Here is an 11,833-nt window from a genome sequence, read left to right as displayed (position 1 = left end):
CTCTAAAGCTCTCAAACTGGCACCCTTCAGGAGTGCTAAATAATCTTAATAAGTAAATAAAAGGCAGGCTATTTTTCAGAGAAACCAGAAAGGCAACTTTGCAGCTGTTCCTGTCTCTGGAGGAAAAAGATATAATTAGGTAGATTTTTTTTTTAATTAAAAAACCACTTAATTTGGAACCACTCCAGTCTGCTGACTAAGCGTGTGTCTAGGCGAACTTTAAAATACATTTTCTGTACCAGATAGAAGAAAATCTCAGAAGGAGCCTCCCTGGTTTATTGGATGGGTGTGTATTGGGACAGGTTTAAAAACATTTTAGTGTAGCTGATGGACCATGACCTTTTAGTATCAGTTAAATGCAGATTTATTTTTTTAAGAGGTATGCTATCGAAAGGCACTGGCAGCCAAGTTAGAGAAGTCTGCCATAGTATTTTCACAGGATCATTCCAAGGTATTCTGTCGCTCATGCCAAGCAATAAAACCTTTCTTTTTGTGCGCATTTCTGGACACCGCTGTGCTCTCAGCACAGGCAAATTATCTCCAAAAGATACTATTTCACAGAGAAAACTGTGTTTTAAGCAAGAAAGTTTCGCTTTTCCATATTAAGATAATGAAACAAAAAAAGAGGACGGATTTACATGTGTTGTACATATAAAATGAGAGAACAGGCGTGTACTCAAATATTGTTTTAATTATTTTTCACTTGTAGTTCTCCATATGTTTGCACTGCAGTCAGTCAACAATAGAAGAGCTCTCCTGTGGTTAATTTTACACCTGTAAAGTCCCCTGGATACAAACCAAGATCGCGTGGCCAAGTGGATAAAGTATCTGGCTTATCTTGCCAATGAATTCATATGCTCCAGGGGGTTAGAGAAGATGGGGAGAATATAAGGAATTCTATTATTTCCAGTCTTTAGCAGATTTTCATTACTTTTACCCTTTCTATCTCCAACACCCGAGGAAAGAAACCCCCACAGCTTCAGGTCTTCAATGCGAACACTGGAAAAAATCCCCGCAGCCTCTCTGCTCCGTGCAGGCAACGGGGGAGGAATGCGGGGCTCCCCCCGTGGGTTCCCCCACGCCCCACGCTCCGTGTGCAGGAGCAAGCGGGCGTGCATGAGCCATGCCCCGGCAGAGCCTGCTCCCAGCGCAGCCCGGCCGAGGCAGCGGCCTCCCCGGCTACACGGCGGCAGGGAAAGCCGCGCCGCGGGGACACTTCGGATTTCCGTTCTGCCCTGCCTGTCCCGTTCATGCAGCTTCTAATGACCTGCCAATTATCACCGCCACGAAAGCAGCCAGTCGCTCCAGCATTTTTTCCCTATCAGCACGCTGGCTGAAGACTCCTGAGTTTCTAGGCCAAACCTTGCAACAGGCTTTTCAGAGCGACCTTGGGCAAGGCACAGCGCCTGTGCTTCAGCCCCCCCTCCGCAGCCAGGGCAGCAACGCTGCCTGGCGCCCGCTTCTTACCCGCTCAGGTTGCGAGTGCTGCCTGGCGAGAGCTGGCTCTTCTGCCTGTCCCTCACCTTCTGTAGCAGGCTCAGACCTCCGCTGTAGTCGCTACGCATTACCGTAATCGAAATGAATAGAAATAATTAGTGCTTCGCAATCATGCAGATTTAATATGCCTGGGAATCTGACACTAATATATCAATAGCACAGTTTACAGTACATCACTGGTATTCTTTGGGAGCCGTGACCTATATTCTGATATAAAGGATCTTCAAGGTTCCTTTGCAAATAAAAGTAAATGTTAATGAAAGCACTTTTCTTCGAAAGGCTTTCTTTAAAATGACCTACAATTCCAGTATTTGTTTTATGGCGCGCACAGATAGGAGGATTCACAGTCTCACAGGAAATGTCATACGAATGTAGGAAGGAAAAAGAAAAAAACCTGTAAGGAGATTAATTCCCTTCTACAGCACATCAGGATACAGACTGTGGCAACGGGCTACAAGAAGGCTGAAATGAGGAGGGTGCCTATTACAGATGGTTGAAACACTGTGTTTTTAACTGCAGAAAAGGTTTGGATCAATTTTTCTTCTTAGCGAAAGGGATGGCTAGGACATACAAAAATGAAATGTAGTCTAACATTTGCATTGCTTTCAAGATAGAGGCTTGGAGGTATTTTATTTTCCCTTTCATAAAATTTTTTCTCTTAAAGAAAATTCTCTCACATAGCTTATTTGAGGTTATATCTTTCTACGCAGTCCTTTACAGGATATTTTCAGTTAAATTCACAATGCACTTCAGAACATGAGATCACATACAAAACGCAATGCCTTTTGCAGACATAAAAAACGTTCTTCCTTCTGTACAGAACAATTCTTTTTTGTGCAGTTCTTCCCATTAGAAGGCCTACTAAAGCTCAGCTAAAATATATGATCTCTGTAATAACCTAAGATATTCCGATCACCAACAAATGTTCTTGGTTTTATTAAAAACAAACCAAAAACCAAACCCACAGAGTCCCCAGGGAGTCAGACTCTGCTATTGTTCTTCCATTTCTGATGCAAGTCAGGAGATACCAGACAATACAAATTACTGAGTCACCACTCGCTAAGCTGTATTTGCTTAAACAACAGCTCTCCCAGCTGACCCTTCCAAGTTAGCAGAAAGCATATAAAGACAAAAAAGCGCTCAGTGTTCAAAAACCAAAGTGCTTTTACGCAGCCAAGTACGCTGTGAAGCTGGGAAAGAGGGAAGTCAGACGGACGTCCCGGTGGGGAACTGCCTGAGTCGGAGCTGATTTGGGTGGGTTTGCTCTGCAAGAAAGTGGGGACAGAGAAGGGTGGCTCACGGCTACAGGGTGTAGGCAGAAAAGGGGGAGGCAGACCGAGGAGGCACTAGATAAATAAAGGCAATATCTACATTCTAGCACATAGGATACTTAACTCAATCCTAAAAGAAGGATAAGCAGGGCTTCACTAGTAAACGGGCACACAGGACTCGGAAATTGATTCAGGACAAGGCGTATAGCAGCAGTCTGCTTCATTCAGCACTTTTTCTTTAAATACCTTAGAATTCACCAAACAGAAGATAGATTACACTTTATAATGTAAGCCTCCTGAGGGGATGCTGCTAAAAGGCTGTCAGCAGAAAGAAAAAAAAGTGTTCAAAGTGTGCATGTAGGGTTAGGGACTCCACATTTCAACTCATCTGCAGCTGGAGATGAGATGCATTTGCATTTGTTCCCCTGGCTGAAGACCTAATATTCATTACAAAAGCTATTTCAAAATAGTTCTAGCTTAAAAATTCATTCACACATAACCCATATAAAATAAAAAAATTTACATAGCTACACTTCAAACAATCTTGCCTACCTCCAGTAAGATCTGTAGAGATTACTTTCAGTTTCATTAGGGTTTGAGTCAGGCCTTCAAATAAAGGCCAGAATTACTGCAGTGCTGATGGGCTCTCCGCTCAGAAACCCTTTTGCACAAAGCGTTGTTATGTAGAAACAAAAATAAAGTTTGGTCCAGAAAGCTTACTTGTCATGGTTTCAGCATCCCTCTACTCTGTGAATGAGTGGCTTTTGTTAATGATCACTGTCATTTTCCTGACATTTAACTGAATGGATTTTCTTCGGAGAAATTAAGACAGACACGGGAAACATCGCCGTAATCCAAAGTACCGAAGATTAGGTTTCTGCATTTTACAAAGCAGTTAGGATTCACCGTGACCATATTCTTAGATCCCTGTGGCAGAGGGGAAGCTGGGGCTTTGGCTCACGTTCCCTCAGCAGAGGTTTGTGGTAGCCTCAGGCACTGTCACTCCTCTTGGTCCTTCTTTCTGCCTTCACACAAGTCGGCAGAAGAGCGTTTGGGCAGGCATCTCAGCCACTGCTGTTCAGAGTCCAGGGTACTTGCGCGAGCTCACATTCCCGTGCAGCGCAAGCCCCCATGCCAAATTATGAACTGGAGTGGGTAACTTACACAGCTGCGATGAGGTCAGTAACCCCCAGGAGGAAGAGGGAATAGCTACATTTGCAAAGCCTGTCTGAGTGCCCACAACACCCAATTCCTACATTTGTTCCTTGTGATCATTTGATGAGTTATTATAGTTCTTCTCTTTTTCTTATTTGAATGAAGCTCTTATTTGCTAACCTACATCCTGATCCTTCAACCATGTTTCCATATGTTAATCTTTCCTACCTTGAGGAGTCATAAATACGATGGAAGTTACACACTCCGATGCTGTTTGCAGAATTGGGCCATAGGCTCAGGTATCAGTGTCATAAATTCAAAGCCAAGCAAAAGCTTGACTAGATTTGCTTCCAGACTAAGCAAGACTAGGTTTTGCCCCACAGTTTCCGAGGAGAGGCTTTCTTAGGACAAGTGCATGTTTAAAATGAAATTGAGAAAAGCCACAAAAACACAAAAGGTTTCAACGCTTGGGGTGTGGGGTATTTTTCCTTTTATAAAGAATACGCTGCCTTTGTTGTCTTGTCATAGGAAAGGTATCTTTTACTGTTGCTACAGTTATAAGAGGGAAAAAGAAATTACATTCAAAAATAAGATCTCCATGTAAAAACATCTCACTGGCTACATGGAGGAAAGTAAAGATTTTTACAGATATTTGCTTTTGTTTATCTCTGCTTCCAGTGAACACTGGAAGCGTAGCTCTATAGAACTACACCCTTAAAAAAAAAAAAAGGGGATGAAACGTGCTCAACTAGCACCTCCATGAGATCACACAGCAGAAAAAGAATCCTCACGTATAATCCAAATACATGGAAGGATGGAAAGAATGTTTTGTGGAAAACTATCTTACTGGAATTTAAGAAGAGTTCTGCAATGTGTGGAAAACAAATATGTTTTAATAGGTTGCTGCTTTAAGTGACTGAATTTATTTCCAAGAAGGTCACGACCATACAGTAGAAAACTAACTCTTCCTTCGTAGCAGTGGCAAAAGGGGAACAGAAAATACCAACACTGAAATGTTATCTTTGATCTCTTAGAGGAAGTGGCAGAATGTTGGGGGGGTTTTTTGTTGGTGGTGTTTTGTGGTGTCTGGTTTTTTGTTTTTCTTTTTTTTTTTAATGTTTCTTTTTCTTTTTTTTAATGTTTCTTTAAAAAAAACTGCTCTATTTTTCTCACTTTTCTCAGTTTCGAGTCAATAAATTATCTGTAAAACCATTTAAACAAAAACAATCATGTCAGCAATGCATTACTATTAATTTCTTATTGTTTTCACCTTTCTCTGACAACTGGGGGACAAAAAATGTGCCTACGTACTTCATTTTCACATCCTAAGCACCTGACTGCTCTGTTCACTCCTTTCCTATAGCCATTAAAACACGCATAGTTAGCATGCAACAGTCAAGAACTTAAATGACAATTTTTATTTCCCCCCTCCCCCCCCAGCGTCAACTTAAATAGCTTTCCCTTTCCTTCTGAAATTTCCTGCCTGTGGAACTGGTAAGGGAAAGGAATTATCTTGTGGATCAGAAGACTAAGCCAATCCCTTTCAGCATATTTGTTGCTAAATCTGAGTGAAGATTGATGCTCTGGGCAATAAGAACCAAAGCAGGATGCGATACAAAAACTGCTCTCAAAATCCAGCTTACTAGACCCATCGCTTGCAGACCCCTAGACATTCTCCAGTGGTAATGCGGGCCTCAGAAAGCAAACTGACGCTTAATGAAACAGGTCTGCCTTTCTCAGCAGCTTTCATGGTTCGCACAAGCGAGGCAAAACGTGGGCTGGGTAAAAGAAGCGAACAAGGTAAATAATGCAGTTGTATAGAAGTGGGTGTTTCACACAGCCAAGCAGATAGGAAGCTCAGTTGGCTACAAGGGGCCTGCTCCAGATGACGTTATTCTGGGTCTTTTCACCGAACCCTCAGCCTTCAGCGTCAAAACCTCAGAGAGCAACTTGAGTAAGATAACGCTCTGGATTCCTACAGATGCTCAGGCTTTGTCTGTATGCAGTTTAAAAGGTGTGACATTAGCAGGCATTAACTGGCGTAAGAACATCGTAACAAGTATGTACTTATGTACGTCAAACAAGCCATGTTTGCGGCAACCTCAGCTTTAACTCCTTTGGCTTGAACCAACTGGAAGCGTGGACTGCCTTCTGCATGCTGAAAGGCACTAGTCAGCAAATGTTGGACATCTTATTCTGTATTAGTCCACGCTATACCTAAACTAAGCAATTTAGGGCATTCAATAGAAAAGACATGCACAGCATCCTATTAGCAGTATAGTTTTTCATCTTTGGTTAGCAACCTCTGCTCCCAAACAGAAGATCCTGCAGAATTTCACATCTGGTTAGGTCCCTTCCTTTTCTTCAGTCTTTCTGGCACTTACTCACTACACTTTTCACTGCCACGTCATTCTGAAGTCTTCTCGAAGCTAGAGCGCCAGTTTGTTTCAGTAAGTTTCACCTGTCCAAGTACTTTGGGATATATCCAGCTCCCCCATCTGAAAATCCCCTCAATTTGGGCTGGTTTATTACTCTCCGTCATGTAACTGCAACCTTTCCTATCTCAAACTAGGCACCCAATGATATTTTTAAATGTCTTCTGGCCTATGATATTGTTATACTGCCTTCTGAAACCTGACACCACCAGCAGAAAGACGTCCTTCTGGACAACCTGTGGTCCCTTCGCACAGTTTGGGGAATTTCCCAAGCCTCACGGACTTGCCCGCCTGCTGAAGGCTCTGGAGTTCTCTTCCTCGATGGGACTTACAAAGCAGATGCCACCCTTGGAAAGTTCACGCTAGCAGATTAAATGCCAAAGAATCTGCTAAGGCTGTGAGAAAAGAGGATGCTGATCCTGGTGTTCCATCACCCCCACATTTTATTACTCATACGAAACTGTATGTGAACAGTTGCCCCACGTGTTAAAGATTTACAGATGATGTTAAAAGTAACTAAAACAAAAATAGCATCTCACTGAACAAACAAATCCAAACTCAAATTGGATTGTTTTTAAATGGAAAGACTTAGCTTAAAAGGATAAAGCTCAGCTAAAAGTGAAACTTCAATTGTTCAGTGAGAGCACCAAAATCAGGTTCTCAGAACTGCATCATTCTGTCAGAACATTTAATATTTCTTTCAGTCAGAGAGGTTTTCGGTTTCTCAGAAAAGCTTTTGGCTCTCGGTAGGTGGTGCTATAGCCCTTCGGTCGACCCAGGAGTAAGAGACAGCCCTGTTTCCAGTGCAGAAGCAAGTTTCATGGAGTAGTATAATCAATGTCACCTCACTGCTGAAGGGGGAGGGATAGCGGGGGAATCTACGCTGAACTTGTAAGTTAAACACTTACATCAGCTCATAGTTTGGATGGCATTTAAAGTCAGCAGTTCCCATCTCACTTCATGCACAGACAGCATCATACCATATACTACACGAAAGAAATCAGTGATTGTACAGGAGAACTACAAAATTACCACATTGCCTTATCTATAAAGAAATTAGAAATAAAGAACTGCACAAATATTTAGCCCTTTCTACATCATATTCTAAGATCCTATGAGCACTTCCATCAAACAGTCTGAACAAACACTTGAAGAAAATGGAAAATAACGGTATTGATATTGTTCTAAGGGACAAGTTCTGGCTATTAAAGCTGAACATGTCTGTGAGATGGGTTATTTACACACATGCTGTGAAACCTGCAAAGTTTTCAGTCAGAGCCCCAAGAGGCACCAAGAGGCCTTAGCTGCCCCGAGCAGCCTGCCCCGTCCCTCTTGGCTGCCCCTGCGCATGGGCCCAGGACCTCCCTGCAAGCACAACCCTTGCCTCGTCCCTGCAGGGTTGGCTGTGCCCAGCCCTGTCCCCTGCAGCCTCCCTTACAGGGCAGGGGGACCAGGGCATCCTGGTCACGGTCATGTCCCCAGTCCTGCTTGGCCCCATCTCCTGCATGAACCTCAAACCCATGTTGTAGCAATGTCTCTGCTGCTGCCAACTGGACTGCGGACCTGACTTGTCAGTCCGTCTCCTCTGGGACTGTCAGTGGTCCCTGCCAGTCACCACCCCAGCCCTGATCAGGGCACCCTGTCGGAAAGGGCACGGTGCTGCCCGCGCTGTGGGTGCCCTCGGCCCCGGCTCCTCGCCCTCACTGGGGGAGCACCGCTCAAGCTGCTCCCTGACATTAAGTCCAATGAACAACTACATTCATTTGTTAGACAAGAGCATGCAGTGATCCATCTCAAACGCGTAAAAGTCATCCACACAACAGACAGGTAAGGAAGAACGGAATTACTTCACAGAGACTTATCTCCCGCCTCCTACAGAAAACCCTCAAAGGGACTGCCAGGCTCTGGGAGACCAATGAACGTTTGCTCTGTTAATTTCACCCGCTCATGTATCAACCCATCTTCTCCAGCAACGTGGGAGCAAGCACTAAGAAATCTGCTGGAAAAGTTTCTAGCTGCGTATCTAATTTGAAGCAACACACTGCCCCAGAGCAGAGGAGGATCTGATGCAGAGAGCTTATCAGTCACCCAACAGCTACTTCAAAGATCTAAACTTCAAACAACAAAACCACCCCAAACAAACAAAAAAACCCCACCCAACCAAACCCCAACGCCCTCTTCATACTGTAGAAGGAAGGGAAAGGCACTCCCTTGCAATTTTTTCCAACTACTATGCAACTGCTATCTCGGAAACAGAATCATTAAGGTGGTGTTCTTGCAGGAAGATTTATTTATAGGAGCAAGGATCTGACCACTAACGCAGCAAGACCCAGTACTGCAGGCCTGGCGTACACAAAACCTCTGCGGAATTCCACAACGGTTGCAAGCGAGAACTGGAGGCCGGGATGGAATTTTGTCATGGTGTTTATTTCTGTATCACTGCCAATGTCTAGGGTCAATCCTAAGATGAAAATTAATACTGAAGTAGTTTTATACTTCTGTAATATAGATAAAAAGATACTTTCTTTTTGCATACCATAGTTATACATGTAATTATTAATATATCTATCAAAATACTGTACGCACACAAGGCTACAACAGATGCATCAAGGAAGCATAACATTTTACACGTTATCAGGAACCGTGCACCAGATCCTAGGCACGAACAGTACGAGATTAGAGGGCTGTCAAGTCTGGTGCCAGAAGTACCAGATGAACGATGAAATACCATCTCAAACCCAGAGACGTCAATCACGCACGAATAAAACAGCCCAGCTCTACGGTAGAGGAAGGACTCGCATTGCGTTGGGGACAGGTACCAGGACTGCAAAGATGGAGGACAGGTGTCGAATTCTCAGTGTTTCAAGTGAACAGATGCCTGAACAGATACCTTCCAGCCCTGTTTTATTCCTTGAGTGAGGACTAATACAGAAACTGATTCGACTGCGTGAATAAGGTTTAGTCTACTAAAAATGCACCAGTTTAAAGGAGTTTCTTAAAAATTTTACTCAACTCCTACCCTTTTGTGGAAATCTCCATTTCAGATAGCTCACAGTACTTGTCAGCTACAGCTTTAAGTCCAAAAGAGTTCGTTTTGGTTTACTGAATCAGTTAAGGCAGTCTAAATTTGGAAATCATCTCACCTCAATCAGAAGATCTCCTCAAAGCCCTGATTCTTGAAAGGAGATCAAAAGAATCTTTTCAGATGAAACTGTACCTGAACTGTAGATCCATGGTGCAAGCAATATTTAAGACACGCGTATGTAGTCAAGGAGCTATATGCTAGTTTTATTTGTAAAATACTTTATTCCTAACAGCAAAATACCGTAATTTTATTTTATAAAAGTTAGCAAAAATTGATACATTTGAAACAGAAACAAGAAAACTATTTCTACTTTTATTCAATTCTCTTTTCAATATGGAAGCTATAGGTATGCACCACACTAACAGATTTCAGTGCCAGACATGTCATTCAATAAATATATCATTCTACCATTAAAATCTGTGAAGGACAGTGAAAAAGTTTCATAAAACTACTGAAAAAATATAAGCATTTTTGGCTTTTTCTGAGGTTCGGAACTAGTAATAGCTACACACAATAAAGTTCTTGGCATTCACAAGAACGATTGTATAGAACAGTTAAAACATTTCTAGTTTAAAAAAAAAAAACAACCAACAACACATCAGAAATTCAGCCTATTTCTTAAATCCTACAGAAGACTTCTGCAAGGAAGTGGTAGGGGAAACTTAAATTACTAATTTCATATCTGATAAGGCCATTGCATATCCTAACTTGCAATAAAAAAGCTGATCCTATACTGTATATAATAAACACTGCCTGTTTGTAATGAATAGAAGTTAAAGTGACAACAAGTAACTTCACTATTTTATCCTATTGCTAACAAAAAAACAAACCATGAAACCTTTGCCTTGGAGAGAACCGATTTAGTTATATCTTGTTCTGCTACGTACACAGGCATAATTTTGGAAGCCACAGTTGCATCAACTTTCAGAGGTGAAACTGGTTCCCTGTGTCAGCCTTCTGAGAAGCTTCTTTCTGTGACAAAGCTGGACATCCGAGACGACGCTCAGACATAACGCAAGTGGCAAGGCAAGTTCACGCACCAGTCAGCCAGCACGTAGGCAGTGAGAGGACTGTGTGACTGATGCTGGAAAAACAAGTAACAGAAAGGCATATACCGAATACTTCCTCTTTTGAAAACAAACAAAACACCCCAAACAAAAAAAACCACAAAAAACCCCAAACAACAAAGAAAGAACCCACCCACAACCCCCCGCCATTAACTTCTGTACAGTTACTGCTGTTGAATTTCAACTTACAAATGAAACTGAGGGGGATGTGAAATTGAATATATATAGTCATTCATTTTTATTTATTTTTTATGAGTTTAACACCCAAGTAATTTTCAAAGTTAGTTTGTTTTGTTTTTTTTTAATATATAATTCAGTGCACTAATAAATCTTAGTGTTGCATGGACAGAAAGGAATGGCAAGGGCACAAATATTTATTATTGACCATAACTACTTCTTCTAAGTGATAGGGGAGCCAACAAGGAGAGATGCTTTGCTGGACCTCACACTCACCTACAACAGGAGGCTTGTTGAGAATGCGAAGGTCAAAAGCAGCCTTAGCTGCAGTGACCATGAGATGGTGGAGTTCAGGATCCTGAGGGGAGAGAGGAAGGTAAAAAGCAGGCTCACAATCCTGGACTTGAGGAGAGCAGACTTCAGTCTCTTCAAAGATCGGCTAGGAAGAGTCCTATGGGATTAAGGCCCTGGAGAGAAGATGGGCCCAAGAAAGTTGGTTAAAATTCAAGGATTGCCTCCTCCAAGCTCCAGAGAGATCCATCTCAACAAACAAGTAAGGCAAAAATGCCAGGAGGCCTGTGTGAATAAACAAGGAGCTTCTGGACAAACTCAAAACACAAAAAGGAAGCATACAGAGGGTGGAAGAAAAAACAAGTAACCTGGGAGGAATGCAGCGACATTGTCTGAGCATCCAGGGATGAAGTTAAAGTTAAAGCCTACTGGAATTGAATGTGGCCAGGGATGTCAAAGACAACAAGGAGGGCTTCTGTAGGTACATAGGTGACAAAAGGAAGGCTAGGGAAAACGTGGGCCCACTGCTGAACGAGACAGGGGACCTGGTGACACAGGACACGGAAAAGGCTGAGGGATTCAACACCACCTTTGCCTCAGTCTTTATGAGCAAGACTGGCCTTCCGGAATCCCAGGTCCCAGAGACCGGGGGGAAAGGCTGCAGCAAGGAAGACACACTGGGTGGAAGAGAATCTGGTCGGGGAATCCTGAAGCAAACTGGACATACGTTACGTCCAAGGGGCCTGATGGGATGCGCCCACAAGTGCTCAGGGAGCTGGCTGATGTCATTGCGAGACCACTCCTGATAACCTCTGATCGATCAAGGCGAATGGGAGAAGTGCCCCAAGACTGCAT

The sequence above is a fragment of the Aptenodytes forsteri genome, unplaced genomic scaffold (assembly GCF_000699145.1).
Source record: "Aptenodytes forsteri isolate BGI_AS27 unplaced genomic scaffold, ASM69914v1 Scaffold273, whole genome shotgun sequence".
In the NCBI taxonomy this organism is placed as follows: domain Eukaryota; kingdom Metazoa; phylum Chordata; class Aves; order Sphenisciformes; family Spheniscidae; genus Aptenodytes; species Aptenodytes forsteri.
Note: the sequence above shows the minus strand (reverse complement) of the source record.